Here is a 13,956-nt window from a genome sequence, read left to right as displayed (position 1 = left end):
TTTTATCTTTTACTTTTCTAGCCTCTGTTCCTTCTCACTCACTATAATTTTCCTAGCTTTCTTCTGAAGTTCATAGCAAGCAGGAGAAACAAGGTCCCATTGCCTGATTGTTACCATTTACAAAACTATTACTTAGTAAATAACAGATTCTCAGCATTTGGTGAAAGTTATTATGTCATAGGCATACTATGTAATTTACAGATATTAAATTATTTAATTCTCTTTAAAATACTTTAACATAGAATTGAGCCCATTTTTTAGTAAAGAGACTGACGTTCAGCGACTTTAACCAAGTATCACATAGCTAGTGGGTGGTGATGTTATCACCCTAGCCAGGCTCTCTAGTTTCTGGTGATTTCAACACTAAGGGAATTGGAAAATGTAGTGTAAATTGCTTTAAGAATAGTTGTTTTGCCTTTCTGCACGAGCACTCATCGTGGTGCCACCAGACGCACCCTCAACATGCGGAACGACACCAGCGAGTTCATGGACCTGTGCATGCCGCGGAAATGCTCGTCCAGCTACCGCATCATCACTGCCACGCCATCCAGATGAACGTGGCCGAGGCTGACACGGTGACAGCCACGTTCAACGGTGAGTTTAAAACCTATGCTATCTGCGGGGCCATTCACAGGATGGGTGAGTCAGATGATTCCATTCTCCGACTGGCCAAGACCGACGGCATCGTCTCAAAGAACTTCCGACTGGAGAGGATCACAGATGTGGAGTATATGTCATAAATAAATAGTGAAAACCCACAAAACAAAACAAAAAAAGAATACTTGTTTCAAGATGACTATTTTAGTACTTTCTTAGCTCAAGAAGAATAATTTTGTCCTCCCAAATATTTTTCCCAAATCATAAAATGCCTTAATATCATGATAAAGTTCATGCTTATTTTTCCCCAAACATCTAAAGACATGACTAAAACTAACGTCATGCAGAAATATTTTAGTGAATCACAAATCACCATAGATCCCAGATAACCAAATACTAACTCATCCTCCAGTAGATCAGGTGTATTCCTGAATGTGGAAGCCAGGACATCTTGGTTGTTTATAAGCTTTTTCAACTGCTTATTAATTTCTTCTACATGATCTCCAAACTCAAAATTTTGTAAACCCTAAGTGATCCTTTCAAAACACTGAAGAAACTGTGGAGACATAACCCCACCTCACTCCTAAGTGCTTTTATTAACATGCAATAAAATTAAACACCCTGTGAACTCGCTTGTATGTGGAATCTTTAAAAAGCCCCAAACTCACAGAACAGATCAGATATGTGGTTACCAGAGGTGGGGATTTGAGGAAGGGGGCAACTGGATGAAGGTGGTAAAAAATGCAACCTTCCAGTTTGTAAGATAAACAAGTACTAGGGATGTAATGTACAACTTGATGACTATAGGTAACACTGCTGTAGGGTATACTTGAAAGTTAAGAGAGTAGATCCATGAGTTTTTATCACAAGGAAAAAACAGTATTTTCTTTTTCTTTTATTTTTTTGCATCTATATGAGATGACAGATGTTAACTAAACTTATTGTGGTAATTTCACAATATATGTAAGTAAAATCATTATGCTGTACACCTTAAACTTATACAGTGTGGTATGTAAATTATATCTCAAGAAAGGTGGAAAAAAGAATTAAACGCAGTTTTTATCAAGTCACTGATACATAAAGAGCTGGTGGGAGATCTGCCAGTTAGGTCCTGGGGTATACATAATATGACAGTTTATCTGGTTCAATAAAGTATCTGATAAAATAATAATGGCACAGGTCATGTAACAGGTGGTAGCTCTCATTACAACTCCCACTCTTATATTGGGTATTACAACCTAGAGCTAAACCCTTAAATGTTTCCCACCTTCCTTATTTAGTTGACCACCAACCAACAGTTGGATAGAAATGGTAAGCAGAGGTAGGGGATTCTAATGACAAGAATTCTGGGAGGAGAAATATGAAAGGTGGAGGTCCAGTTCAGATTTGTCTGACTTGCTATATGATATTGGACAAACATCAAGCTTCTCTGGACCTACCAGATTCCAAACCTGTAAAGGGGGACTGATGATCCTGCCATCTCTACCTGTAATGAGTGTGAGACTAAAGCATGGTGATTAATGTGAAAAGACACTCTAGTTATAAGGTATTAGTTTTTTCTTTTTGATTAGCCATAAATAACTGCATTTTACCCTTTCTTGATCAGTGCAGACTCTCTAAAAAGATACTGTAAAATCATTAACTAAAGGTATTAGTTACCTATTGCTGTGTAACAAGTTATCACAAAACTTAGCAGCTGGAAAAAACCACAACCATGTATTATCTCACATAGTTTCTGAGGGTCGGAAATCAGAAAGTGGCTTACCTGGGTGGTACCGGTTCAGGGTCTCTTATGAATTTGCAGTCAAGCTCTCAGACAGGGTTGCATGGATGTCAGTGTTTAGCCGTAATTGAAGGATCTGGTTCTAAATTCACTCAGGTAGTCGTTAGTAGGCCTTGGGTCCTCAGTAGCTGCTGGTCAGATAACGCAGCTTCTCAGTATATGGTCCTTTCAACTCTGTTGCCTTATAGCATGGCAGTTGGCTTTCCCTGGGTGGAATGAGAGAGAGGGAGAGGAAGAGGGAGAGAGAGGGAGAAAGAGAGAAAACATACACCTACGATGGAAGTCTTTTATAAACTAATCTTGGAAGTGACATACCATGCATAAACTCATACAGATCCACCCTGGCACAGTGTGAGAGAGGATGACAAAAGAAGGTGGATTCTGCAGGTAGGGATGATTGGGAGCCATCTTAGAGACTGGTTACCACAGGAAAGTAGAGAAAAGACTAAGTAATAGAGCTTGGCAACTCAAAGTGTGGTCCAGAGGTGAGCATGTTAGGGGTGCACAATCGCAAGTCCCACCTCAGACTACTGAGTCAGAATCTGCATTGTGAGACGTTCCCCACGTTATTCATATGAACATTGAAGGGAGAGAAACCCTGCTGCCTGAATGCATGAATGTGATTCTTTTTTTTTAACTTTTTAAAAATTGAGATATAGTTATACAATATTATATAAATTACAGGTGAACAACATAGTGATTCACAATTTTTAAAACATTATACTCATTTATAGTGATTATAAAATATTGGCTATATTCCCTCTGTTGTACAGTATATCCTTGTAGCTGATTTTATACCCAATAGTTTGTACCTCTTTTTTTTTGTACGCGTACCTCTCACTGTAGTGGCCTCTCCCATTGCGGAGCACAGGCTCAGTGGCCATGGCTCACGGGCCCAGCTGCTCCGCGGCATGTGGGATCTTCCCGGACCGGGGCACGAACCTGTGTCCCTGCATCGGCGGGCGGACTTTCAACCACTGCGCCACCAGGGAAGCCCCTACTTTTGTACCTCTTAATCCCCTACTCTATCTTGCCCCTGCCCCCTCCCCTCTCCCCACTGGTAACCTCTAGTTTGTTCTCTATATCTGTGACTGTTTCCTTTTTGTTATATTCACTAGTTTGTTCTATTTTTTAGATTCCACATATAAGTGATATCATATAGTATTTGTCTTTCTCTGTCTGACTTATTTCACTTGGCATAATATCCTCCAACTCCATCCATGCTGTTGGAAATGGCCAATTTTCATTCTTTTTTATGGCTGAGTAATATTCCATTGTATATATATATACCACATCTTCTTCATCCATTCATCTGTTGAGGGATACTTAGGTTGTTTCCATATCTTGGCAATTGTCAGTAATGCTGCTATGAACATTGGGGTTCATGTATCTTTTTGAATTAGTGTTTTCATTTTCTTCAGATATATACCCAGGAGTGGAATTGCTGGGTCATATGGTAGTTCTATTTTTAGATTTTTAAGAAACCGCCATATTGTTTTCCACAGTGGCTACACTGATTGACATTCCCACCAACAGTGTATGAGGGTCCCTTTTTTCCACATCCTCCCCAACATTTGTTATTTGTGTTCTTTTTGATGATAGCCATTCTGACATGTATGAGGTGATATCTCATTGTGGTTTTAATTTGCATTTTCCTGATGAAGAGTGATGTTGAGCATCTTTTCATGTGCCTGTTGGCCATCTGTACATCTTCTTTGGAAAAATGTCTATTCAGTTCTTCTGCCCATTTTTTAATTGGGTTGTTTGGGGTTTTTTTGATGTTGAGTTGTATGAGTTGTATATATATTTTGGATATTGACACTTTATTGGTCTTTTCATTTTGTTGATGGTTTCTTTGGCTGTGCAAAAGCTTTTAAGTCTAATTAGGTCTGAATGTGATTATATTTCCTTGCAAAAACCTGATCATTCTTAACATGTCCTAACAATTTAAACCCTGACAATGAAACTAGCCTTAACTTTGGGAGAAATATCTTAATAAGAGTATTCACTGGCATGACTTTTTGTCATCTCACATTAAGGCATGTTTATATGTCATAGATTTGTCACAGACAGTATCTCTGATTAAATATTTTTCTTCTAATTTCTCTGAAAAGTGGATAAGCCATATAGTACCTTATTTTATTTATACATTTATATACATTGTTTATTACTTTCCAGCTCTGTTGGACCTTACCTCATGTTCTAAATAGCAGGGCAACCAAGAGAGAATTGAGAGTGCTATTTGACACAAGTTTGTATGTTCTGTATCTATGTGAAACAAAACAAAATTTTTATTTTAAAAGCTGGTGACAGCTTAGGGTAAGAACTATCTTTGGGAAAAATATCCTCATAAGTGATTTATACAACAAAGAAGATTATTGAATAGTAGAGGTCGGCAACCTTATTGTTAACGGATCAGATAGTAAATATTCTTTTTTAAAATTTTTATTTATTTATTTTTATACAGCAGGTTCTTATTATCTATTTTATGCATATTAATGTATATATGTCAATCCCAATCTCCCAATTCATCCTACCTCTCTCCCCTCCCCCGCTTTCCCCTCTTGGAGTCCACGTTTGTTCTCTACATCTGTGTCTCTATTTCTGCCTTGCAAACTGGTTCATCTGTACCACTTTTCCAGACTCCACATATATGCATTAATATACAATATTTGTTTTTCTCTTTCTGACTTACTTCACTCTGTGTGACAGTCTCTAGGTCCATCCACATCTCTACAAATGACACAATTTTGTTCCTCTTTATGGCTGAGTAATATTCCATTGTATATATGTACCACATCTTCTTTATCCATTCATCTGTTGATGGGCATTTAGGTTGCTTCCACGACCTGGCTATTATTAATAGTGCTGCAATGAACATTGGGGTGCATGTGACTTCTTGAATTATGGTTTTCTCTGGGTATAGGCCCAGTAGTGGGACTGCTGGGTCATATGGTAATTCTATTCTTAGTTTTTGAAGGAACCTCTATACTGTTCTCCACAGTGGATGTATCAACTTATATTCCCACCAACAGTGTAAGAGGGTTCCCTTTTCTCCACACCCTCTCCAGCATTTACTATTTCTAGATTTTTTGATGATGGCCATTCTAACAGATGTGAGGTGATACCTCATTGTAGTTTTGATTTGCATTTCTCTAATAATTAGTGATGTGGAGCAGCATTTCATATATGCCTCTTAGCCATCTGTATGTCGTCTTTGGAGAAATGTCTATTTAGGTCTTCTGCCTGATTTTGATTGGGTGTTTTTTTTAATATGGAGCTGCATGAGCTGTTTATATATTTTGGAGATTAATAATCCTTTGTCCATTGATTCGTTTGCAAATACTTTCTCCCATTCTGAGGGTTGTCTTTTCATCTTGTTTATAGTTTCCTTTGCTGTGGGAAAGCTTTTAGGTTTCATTAGGTCCCATTTGTTAATTTTTGTTTTTATTTCAATTACTCTAGGAGATGGGTCAAAAAAGATCTTGCTGTAATTTATGTCGAAGAGTGTTCTTCCTATGTTTACCTCTAAGAGCTTTATAGTGCCTGGTCTTACATTTAGGTCTTTAATCCATTTTTGAGTTTATTTTTGTGTATGGTGTTAGGGAGTGTTCTAATTTCATTCTTTTACATGTAGCTGTCCAGTTTTCCCAGCACCACTTATTGAAGAGATTGTCTTTTCTCCATTGTATATCCTGCCTCCTTTGTCATAAATTAGTGGAACATAGGTGCAAGGGTTTATCTGTGGGCTTTCTAACCTGTTCCATTGATCTATATTTCTGTTTTTGCGCCAGTACCATATTGTCTTGATTACTGTAGTTTTGTAGCTGTCTGAAGTGAGGGAGCCTGACTCCTCCAGCTCCGTTTTTTTCCCTCAAGATTGTGTTGGCTATTTGGGGTCTTCTGTGTCTCCATGCAAGTTTTAAGATTTTTTGTTCTAGTTCTGTAAAAAATGCTATTGGTAATTTAATAGGGATTGCACTGAATCTGTAGATTGCTTTGGATAGTACAGTCATTTTCACAATATTGATTCTTCCATTCCAAGAACATGGTATATCTCTCCATCTGTTTGTGTCATCTTTGATTACTTTCATCAGTGTCTTATAGTTTTTTGAGTAAAAGTCTTTTACCTCCTTATGTAGGTTTATTCCTAGGTATTTTATTCTTTCTGTTGCAATGGTAAATGGGATTGTTTCCTTAATTTCTCTTTCTGATTTTCCATTGTTAGTGTATAGGAATGAAAGAGATTTCTGTGCATTCATTTTGTATCATGCAACTTTACCAAATTCATTGACTAGCTCTAGTAGTTTTCTGGTGGCATCTTTAGGATTATGTATGTATAGTATCATGTCACCTGCAAACAGTGACAGTTTTATTTCTTCTTTTCCAATTTGTATTCTTTTATTTCTTTTTCTCTCTGTTTGCTGTGGCTAGGACTTCCAAAACTGTGTTGAATAATAATGGTGAGAGTGGACATCCTTGTCTTGTTCCTGAACTTAGAGGAAATCCTTTCCGTTTTTCACCATTAAGAATGATGTTTGCTGTGGTTTTTTCATATATGGCCTTTATTATGTTGAGGTAGGTTCTGTCTATGCCCACTTTTTGGAGAGTTTTGATCATAAATGGGGGTTGAATTTTGTCATAAGCTTTTTCTGCATCTCTTGAGTCGAGCATATGGTGTTTATTCTTCAATTTGTTAATATGGTGTATCACATTGATTGATTTGCATATATTGAAGAATCTTTGCATCCCTGGGATAAATCTCACTTGATCATTGTGTATGATCCTTTTAGTGTGTTGTTAGATTTGTTTGCTAGTATTTTGTTGAGGATTTTTGCATCTATATTCATCAGTGATAGTGGTCCGTAATTTCTTTTTTTGTAGTATCTTTGTCTGGTATTGGTATCACGGTGATGGTGGCCCTGTAGAATGAGTTTGGGAGTGTTCCTTCCTCTGAAATTTTGTGGAAGAGTTTGAGAAGGGTGGGTGTTACCTCTTCTCTAAATGTTTGGTAGAATTCACCTGTAAAGATGTCTGGTCCTGGACTTTTGTTTGCTAGAAGACTTTTAATCACAGTTTCAATTTCATTACTTGTGATTGGTCTGTTCTTATTTTCTTTTTTTTCCTGGTTCAGTCTTGGAAGGTTATAACTTTCTAAGAATTTGTCCATTTCTTCCAGGTTGTCCATTTTATTGGCATAGAGTTGCTTGTAGTAGTCTCTTGTGATGTTTTATATTTCTGCAGTGTCCATTGTAACTTCTCCTTTTTCATTTCTAATATTATTGATTTGAGTCCTCTCCCTCTTTTTCTTGATGAGTCTGGCTAAAGGTTTATCAATTTTGTTTATCTTCTCAAAGAACCAGCTTTTAGTTTTATTGATCTTTGCTATTGTTTTCTTTGTTTCTATTTCATTTATTTCTGCTCTGATCTTTATGATTTCTTTCCTTCTACTAACTCTGGGTTTTGTTTGTTCCTCTTTCTCTAGTTCCTTTAGGTGTAAGGTTAGAGTGTTTGAGATGTTTCTTGTTTCTTGAGGTAGGATTGTATTGCCATAAACTTCCCTCTTAGAACTGCATTTGCTGTGTCCCATAGGTTTTGGCACTTCGTGTTTTCACTGTCATATGTCTCTAGATATTTTTTGATTTCCTCTTTGAATTCTTCAGTGATCTGTTGGTTATTTAGTAACGTATTGTGTAACTTACATGTGTTTGTGATTTTTATGTTTTATTTTCCCTGTAATTGATTTCTAATCTCATAGCGTTGTGGTCAGAAAAGATCTTGATATGATTTCAATTTTCTTAAATGTACCCAGGCTTGATTTGTTACCCAAGATGTGATCTATCCTGGAGAATTTTCCTTGTGTGTGCACTTGAGAAGAAAGTGTAATCTGCTCATTTCAGAAGGAATGTCCTATAAATATCAATTTGATCTGTCTGGTGTATTGTGTCATTTAAAGGTTGTGTTTCCTTATTAATTTTCTGTTGGGATAATCTGTCCATTGGTGTAAGTGAGGTGTTAAATTCCCCCACTATTATTGTGTTACTGTCGATTTCCTCTTTTATAGCTGTTAGCATTTGCCTTATGTATGAGGTGCTCCTATGTTGGGTGCATATATATTTATAGTAATATTATTTTCTTGGATTGATGCCTGATCATTATGTAGTGTCCTTCCTTGTCTCTTGTAACATTCTTTATTTTAAAGTCTATTTTATCTGATATGAGTATTGCTACTCCAGCTTTTTTTTGATTTCCATTTTCATGGAATATCTTCTTCCATTCCCTCACTTTCAGTTTGTATGTGTCCCTAGGTCTGATATGGGTCTCTTGTAGACAGCATATACATGGGTCTTGTTTTTGTATCCATTCAGTGAGCCTGTGTCTTTTGGTTGGAACATTTAATCCATTCACATTTAATGTAATTATCGATATGTATGTTCCTATTACCATTTTCTTAATTGTTTTGGGTTTGTTATTGTAGGTCCTTTTCTCCTCTTGTGTTTCCCTCTTAGAGAAGTTCCTTTAGCATTCCTTGTAGAGCTGGTTTGGTGGTGCTGAATTCTCTTAGCTTTTGCTTGTCTGTAAAGCTTTTGATTTCTCTGTCAAATCTGAATGAGATCCTTGCCAGGTAGAGTAATCTTAGCTGTAGGTTCTTCCCTTTCATCACTTTTAATATATAGTGCCACTTCCATCTGGCTTGTAGAGTTTCTGCTGAGAAATCAGCTGTTAACCTTATGAGAGTTCCTGTGTATGTTATTTGTCATTTTTCCCTTGTTGCTTTTAATAATTTTTCCTTGTCTTTAATGTTTGTCAGCTTGATTACTATGTGTCTTGGCATGTTTCTCTTTGGGTTTATCCTGCCTGAACTCTCTGCTTCCTGGACTTGGGTGGCTGTTTCCTTTCCCATGTTAAGGAAGTTTTCGACTATAATCTCTTCAAATGTTTTCTCGGGTCCTTTCTCCCTCTTCTCCTTCTGAGCCCCTATAATGCGAATGTTGTTGCATTTAATTTTGTCCCAGAGGTCTCTTAGGCTGTCTTCTTTTCTTTTCATTCTTTTTTCTTTATTCTGTTCCACAGCAGTGAATTCCACCATTCTGTCTTCCACATTACATATCTGTTCTTCTGCCTCAGTTATTCTGCTATTGATTCGCTCTAGTGTATTTTTCATTTCAGTTATTGTATTGTTCATCTCTGTTTGTCCGTTGTTTAATTCTTCTAGGTGTTTGTTAAACATTTCTTGCATCTTCTTGATCTTTGCCTCCATTCTTTTTCCAAGGTCCTGGATCATCTTCACTATCATTATTCTGATTTTTTTTTCTGGAAGGTTGCCTATCTCCAGTTCATTAAGTTGCTTTTCTGTGATTTTATCTTATTCCTTCATCTGGTACATAGTACTCTGCCTTTTCATTTTGTCTATCTTTCTGTGAATGTGGCTTTCATTTCACAGGCTTCAGAATTGAAGTTCTTCTTGCTTCTGCTGTCTGCCCTCTGGTGGATGAGGCTTTCTAAGAGACTTGTGCAAGTTTTGATGGGAGGGACTGTTGCTGGGCAGAGCTGGGTGTTGCTCTGGTGGGCAGAGCTCAGTAAATCTTTAATCTGCTTGTCTGCTGATAGATCGGGCTGAGTTCCCTCCCTGCTGGTTGTTTGGCCTGAGGCGACTTAGCACTGGTGCCTACAGGCTCTTTGGTGGTGCTAGTGGTGGACTCTGGGAGGACTCATGCAAAGGAGTACATCCCAGAATTTCTGCTGTCCTTGTCCCCGCAGTTGCCCCCCAGCTCTGCAGGAGATCCTCCCACACTAACAGGTAGGTCTTTTTCAGTCTCCTATAGGGTCACTGCTCCTTCTCCTGGGTCCTGATGTGCACGATACTTTGTGTGTGCCCTCCAAGAGTGGAGTCTCTGTTTCTCCCAGTCCCATCGAAGTCCTGCAACCAAATCCTGCTAGCCTTCAAAGTCTGATTCTCTGGGACTACTCCTCTCTTTGCCAGACCCTCAGGTTGTGAAGCCTTACATGGAGCCCAGAACCTTCAGTCCAGTGTGTGGACTTCTGTGGTAAAATTTTTCTCCAGTTTGTGAGTCACCCACCCAGCGGTTATGAGATTTGCTTTTATTGTGTTTGCGCCCCTCCTACTGTCTCATTGTGGCTTCTCCTTTGTCTTTGGATGTGAGGTATCTTTTTTTTTTTTTTTTTTTTTTGTGATATGCGGGCCTCTCCCGTTGAGGAGCACAGGCTCCGGATGCGCAGGCTCAGTGGCCATGGCTCATGGGCCCAGCCACCCTGTGGCATGCGGGATCCTCCCGGACCGGGGCACGAATACGCATCCCCTGCATCGGCAGGTTGGACTCCCAACCACTGCGCCACCAGGGAAGCCCAAGTTATCTTTTTTGGTAAGTTCCAGTGTTTTCCTGTCTATGATTGTTCAGGAGTTAGTTGTGATTCCGGCACTTTCATAAGAGGGAGTGAACGCAAGTCCTTCTTCTCTGCCATCTTGAACCAATCAATCAGATAGTGTTTATTCTTATCTTGAGGGCCTGGCAATAGGATCTCTGTTGCAACTACTCAACTCTGCTGTCGTTGCATAGAAGCAGCAATAGGCAATATCTAAATGAATGGACCTGACTGCATTCCATTAAAAGTTCATTTACAAAAACAGGCAGCTTGTCCATAGCCATAGTTTTCTTACCCTATTATAGTAGATGCTCAGACAATCCCCTGTTTTGCACCCCTTGGTATAGCCATGTAAATCAACAAATATTTTTTGTTCTTTTGAGAAGAGAGAAGATTAATTAATTATGCTTAAAGCAAGGTAGACTAAATGTCCTTAGATACATTTTCAAACTTACACCCTGGAGAAATAAGTGATAGTTAATTATCATTTAATTAAAATCATTTAATGTAGGAATTCTGATTTTTCGTTTTCATATGCATGGCTCCAGGAGGTTATTAGGCAATTCCTTGTTCCTATGTGTTCACAAGGCAAAAGGAAATTATAAAAGCCGTACATTGTCAGTTCAAGAATTCTACCCTAGGAAGGCCTTCTCTCCCTTTGGGGTGTCCCTAATCATTAAGGAGCAGCCATTCCCATGGCCCAGGACTTCCTTCTTTAGGCAGAGTGTTGAAAATACTGCAAAGAATATCTGTATATTCTATAGATATTGAAGTGGACAGAGAACAAAATATATATAGTTTCCTTTCACTGGTCTTAACCTCTTGACATTCTGAAATTTTCATTGCGCTTCAATTTTTAAAAATTAGAGTACTTCCCGGAGAGACAGAGCATTCTCGAATTCGGCAAATTCTAAAACAAAGGTGACAGAATTCACCTATGGGAGTCCAACAAAAATCTGAATAATGGTAGGAAGCTGCCCCCATTGTACTGAATAATAAGATAAATAGTTTGTTTACAATGGATAATGAGAAAGAGAAAACATGAGCAGAGGAAGACAATGGTATAAAGCTAGGGATTTGGCTAAAAGACCCATGGAAATTTCCTGAAAAAGAGATGGCTGAAGAGCTTCCCAGGAATGGAGATACTTAATGTTGAATTTGGCATTGCTAATTGCTGCAAAGTAACTACACGCTCTTCCGCAGCCATGACCCCCAGATTCTTGGTAAAAGTAATTGGTAAAAAATCATTATTCAGGCTCCTTTAGACTTTATGTAAGTAGGTAATTATAAATAATCAAGGAAGGGGCTGTTTCACACTACCTGAATAAAATGTGAGACAGAGCTAAGGCAAATGGAAAGAGGAAATTGGAGACAAAGGTGACCATGAGAAAGTTAGCCTGTCTCTAAACATTTTTCAGACAACTTTGGATTCCCATAAGTCATAGGTTTAAAAAAATTGTTAACATACTTGTTTAGTTTGTAAACAATCATAACACAAATTACACTCAATTTGTCAAGTTCTTTAAAAAAATTTTTTAAATGGAAGTATAATTGATGCACAATATTATATAAAGTTACAGGTATACAACATAGTGATTCACCATTTTTAAAATGTTATACTGCATTTATAGTTACTATAAAATATTGGCTATACTCCCTGTGTTGTACAATATATCCTTGTAGCTTAATTAATTAATTAATTTAAAAAATTTAATTTATTTTTGGCTGTGCTGGGTCTTTGTTGCTGCATGCGGGCTTTCTCTAGTTTCAGCAAGTGGGGGCTACTCTTCCTTGTGGTGCTCCAGCTTCTCACTGTGGTAGCTTCTCTTGTTGCAGAGCATGGGCTCTAGGTGTGTGGGCTTCAGTAGTTGCAGCACGTGGGCTCAGGAGTTGCAGCATGCAGGCCCTAGAGCATGCCAGCTTCATTAGTTGTGGCATGAGGGCTCAGCAGTTGTGGTTCACAGGCTCTAGAGCGCAGGCTCAGTAATTGTGGAGCACAGGCTTAGTTGCTCCGCAGCATGTGGGATCTTCCCAGACAAGGGATAGAGCCCATGGCAGGCAGGCAGATTCTTAACCACTGCACCACCATAGAAGTCCCTTATTTATTTTATACATAATAGTTTGTACCACTTAATCCCCTTACCCCTATCTTGCCCTTCCCCCATTCCCTCTCCCCACTGGTAACCACTAGTTTTTTCTCTATATGTGTGAGTCTGTCAAATTCTTGAATACGCTTTTCAGTTTATGAATGCTTTTATAACAACTCTCCAAGTTAATGACTGTTATTCCTTTGGTGATATTTAGTTGTTATGACTGATTCCATGGTTGATGGCCTTGTGTACAGGTTCCAGGTTTTAGACATCATAATGACTGGTAATGGGACTTTACTTGTCTCTCACATTTTCCAAGTCTGACAAATTTTTGGACAATGTTTACTTGCATAGCTACATTTCCTAAGCCTGGTGGGGTTTTTGAAATCCAACAAATCTCTTTCAAATAACTTCTCTAACTAGCTATGTGAAGTAGGTCATGGCTATATTATCTAAAATTATTTAGACCTCAGGGTATCAGATGACTCCAGGTGACTTCTGCATTAAATACATGAACCTGATAATGAAGAGAGCAAACACAGAATATATTAGCCACTATACCTGTACAATATATAAGCAAAAATTTTAAAAATTCAGTTGTCTATTTTGATGCTAAAGCCTGTCAGAATTACATTCAGTTGCCTCACTGATGTTTAATATTTAATTATGCTATAACTGATATGTTTGAAGAGCAGAACTAGTAGGGTACAATTAAACAGCATCTTGATCTTTTTCCTACAATGCCTTTAAAACTCATTCTGTGTAGCTAGTTTGGGAAGTGGTGAAACTTCAGAAAGGCTTATCTGCTCTCTCTTAAATAGTCTCCTAAACTGTCTTAGTCCAGTAATTAATATGGCCATCCCAGCATTATAATTGAAACTCCTAACTTCACTTAAAGTTAAGACTTTTCCCCTCTTCTGAGAGGTAATGTAGATTTGGAAGCTGCAGAGTGAAAGGGCTTACTGTTGGCTTCTGTATTCCCCCATGCTGCATGTCTCCTCTCCTTCTCTGGCTAGGCTGCCTCTGCTCTGCCAAAGTCAAAGCAGGGAGGGAAGAAAAGGAAGGAACAATAAAGGCTTTGAATGAATTCTTGTAAGCAAC

General features: G+C 38.2%; 1 pseudogene; it reads left to right on the top strand.

The window, feature by feature from the left end:
* The first annotated feature begins 462 nt into the window (after positions 1-462).
* Positions 463-740, top strand: LOC136120216 (small ribosomal subunit protein eS21 pseudogene; annotated as a pseudogene).
* The last annotated feature ends 13,216 nt before the right edge of the window (positions 741-13,956 follow it).

Source organism: Phocoena phocoena, chromosome 3 (genome assembly GCF_963924675.1).
Source record: "Phocoena phocoena chromosome 3, mPhoPho1.1, whole genome shotgun sequence".
Lineage (NCBI taxonomy): Eukaryota > Metazoa > Chordata > Mammalia > Artiodactyla > Phocoenidae > Phocoena > Phocoena phocoena.
This window is presented reverse-complemented; position numbering and strand designations above follow the sequence as displayed.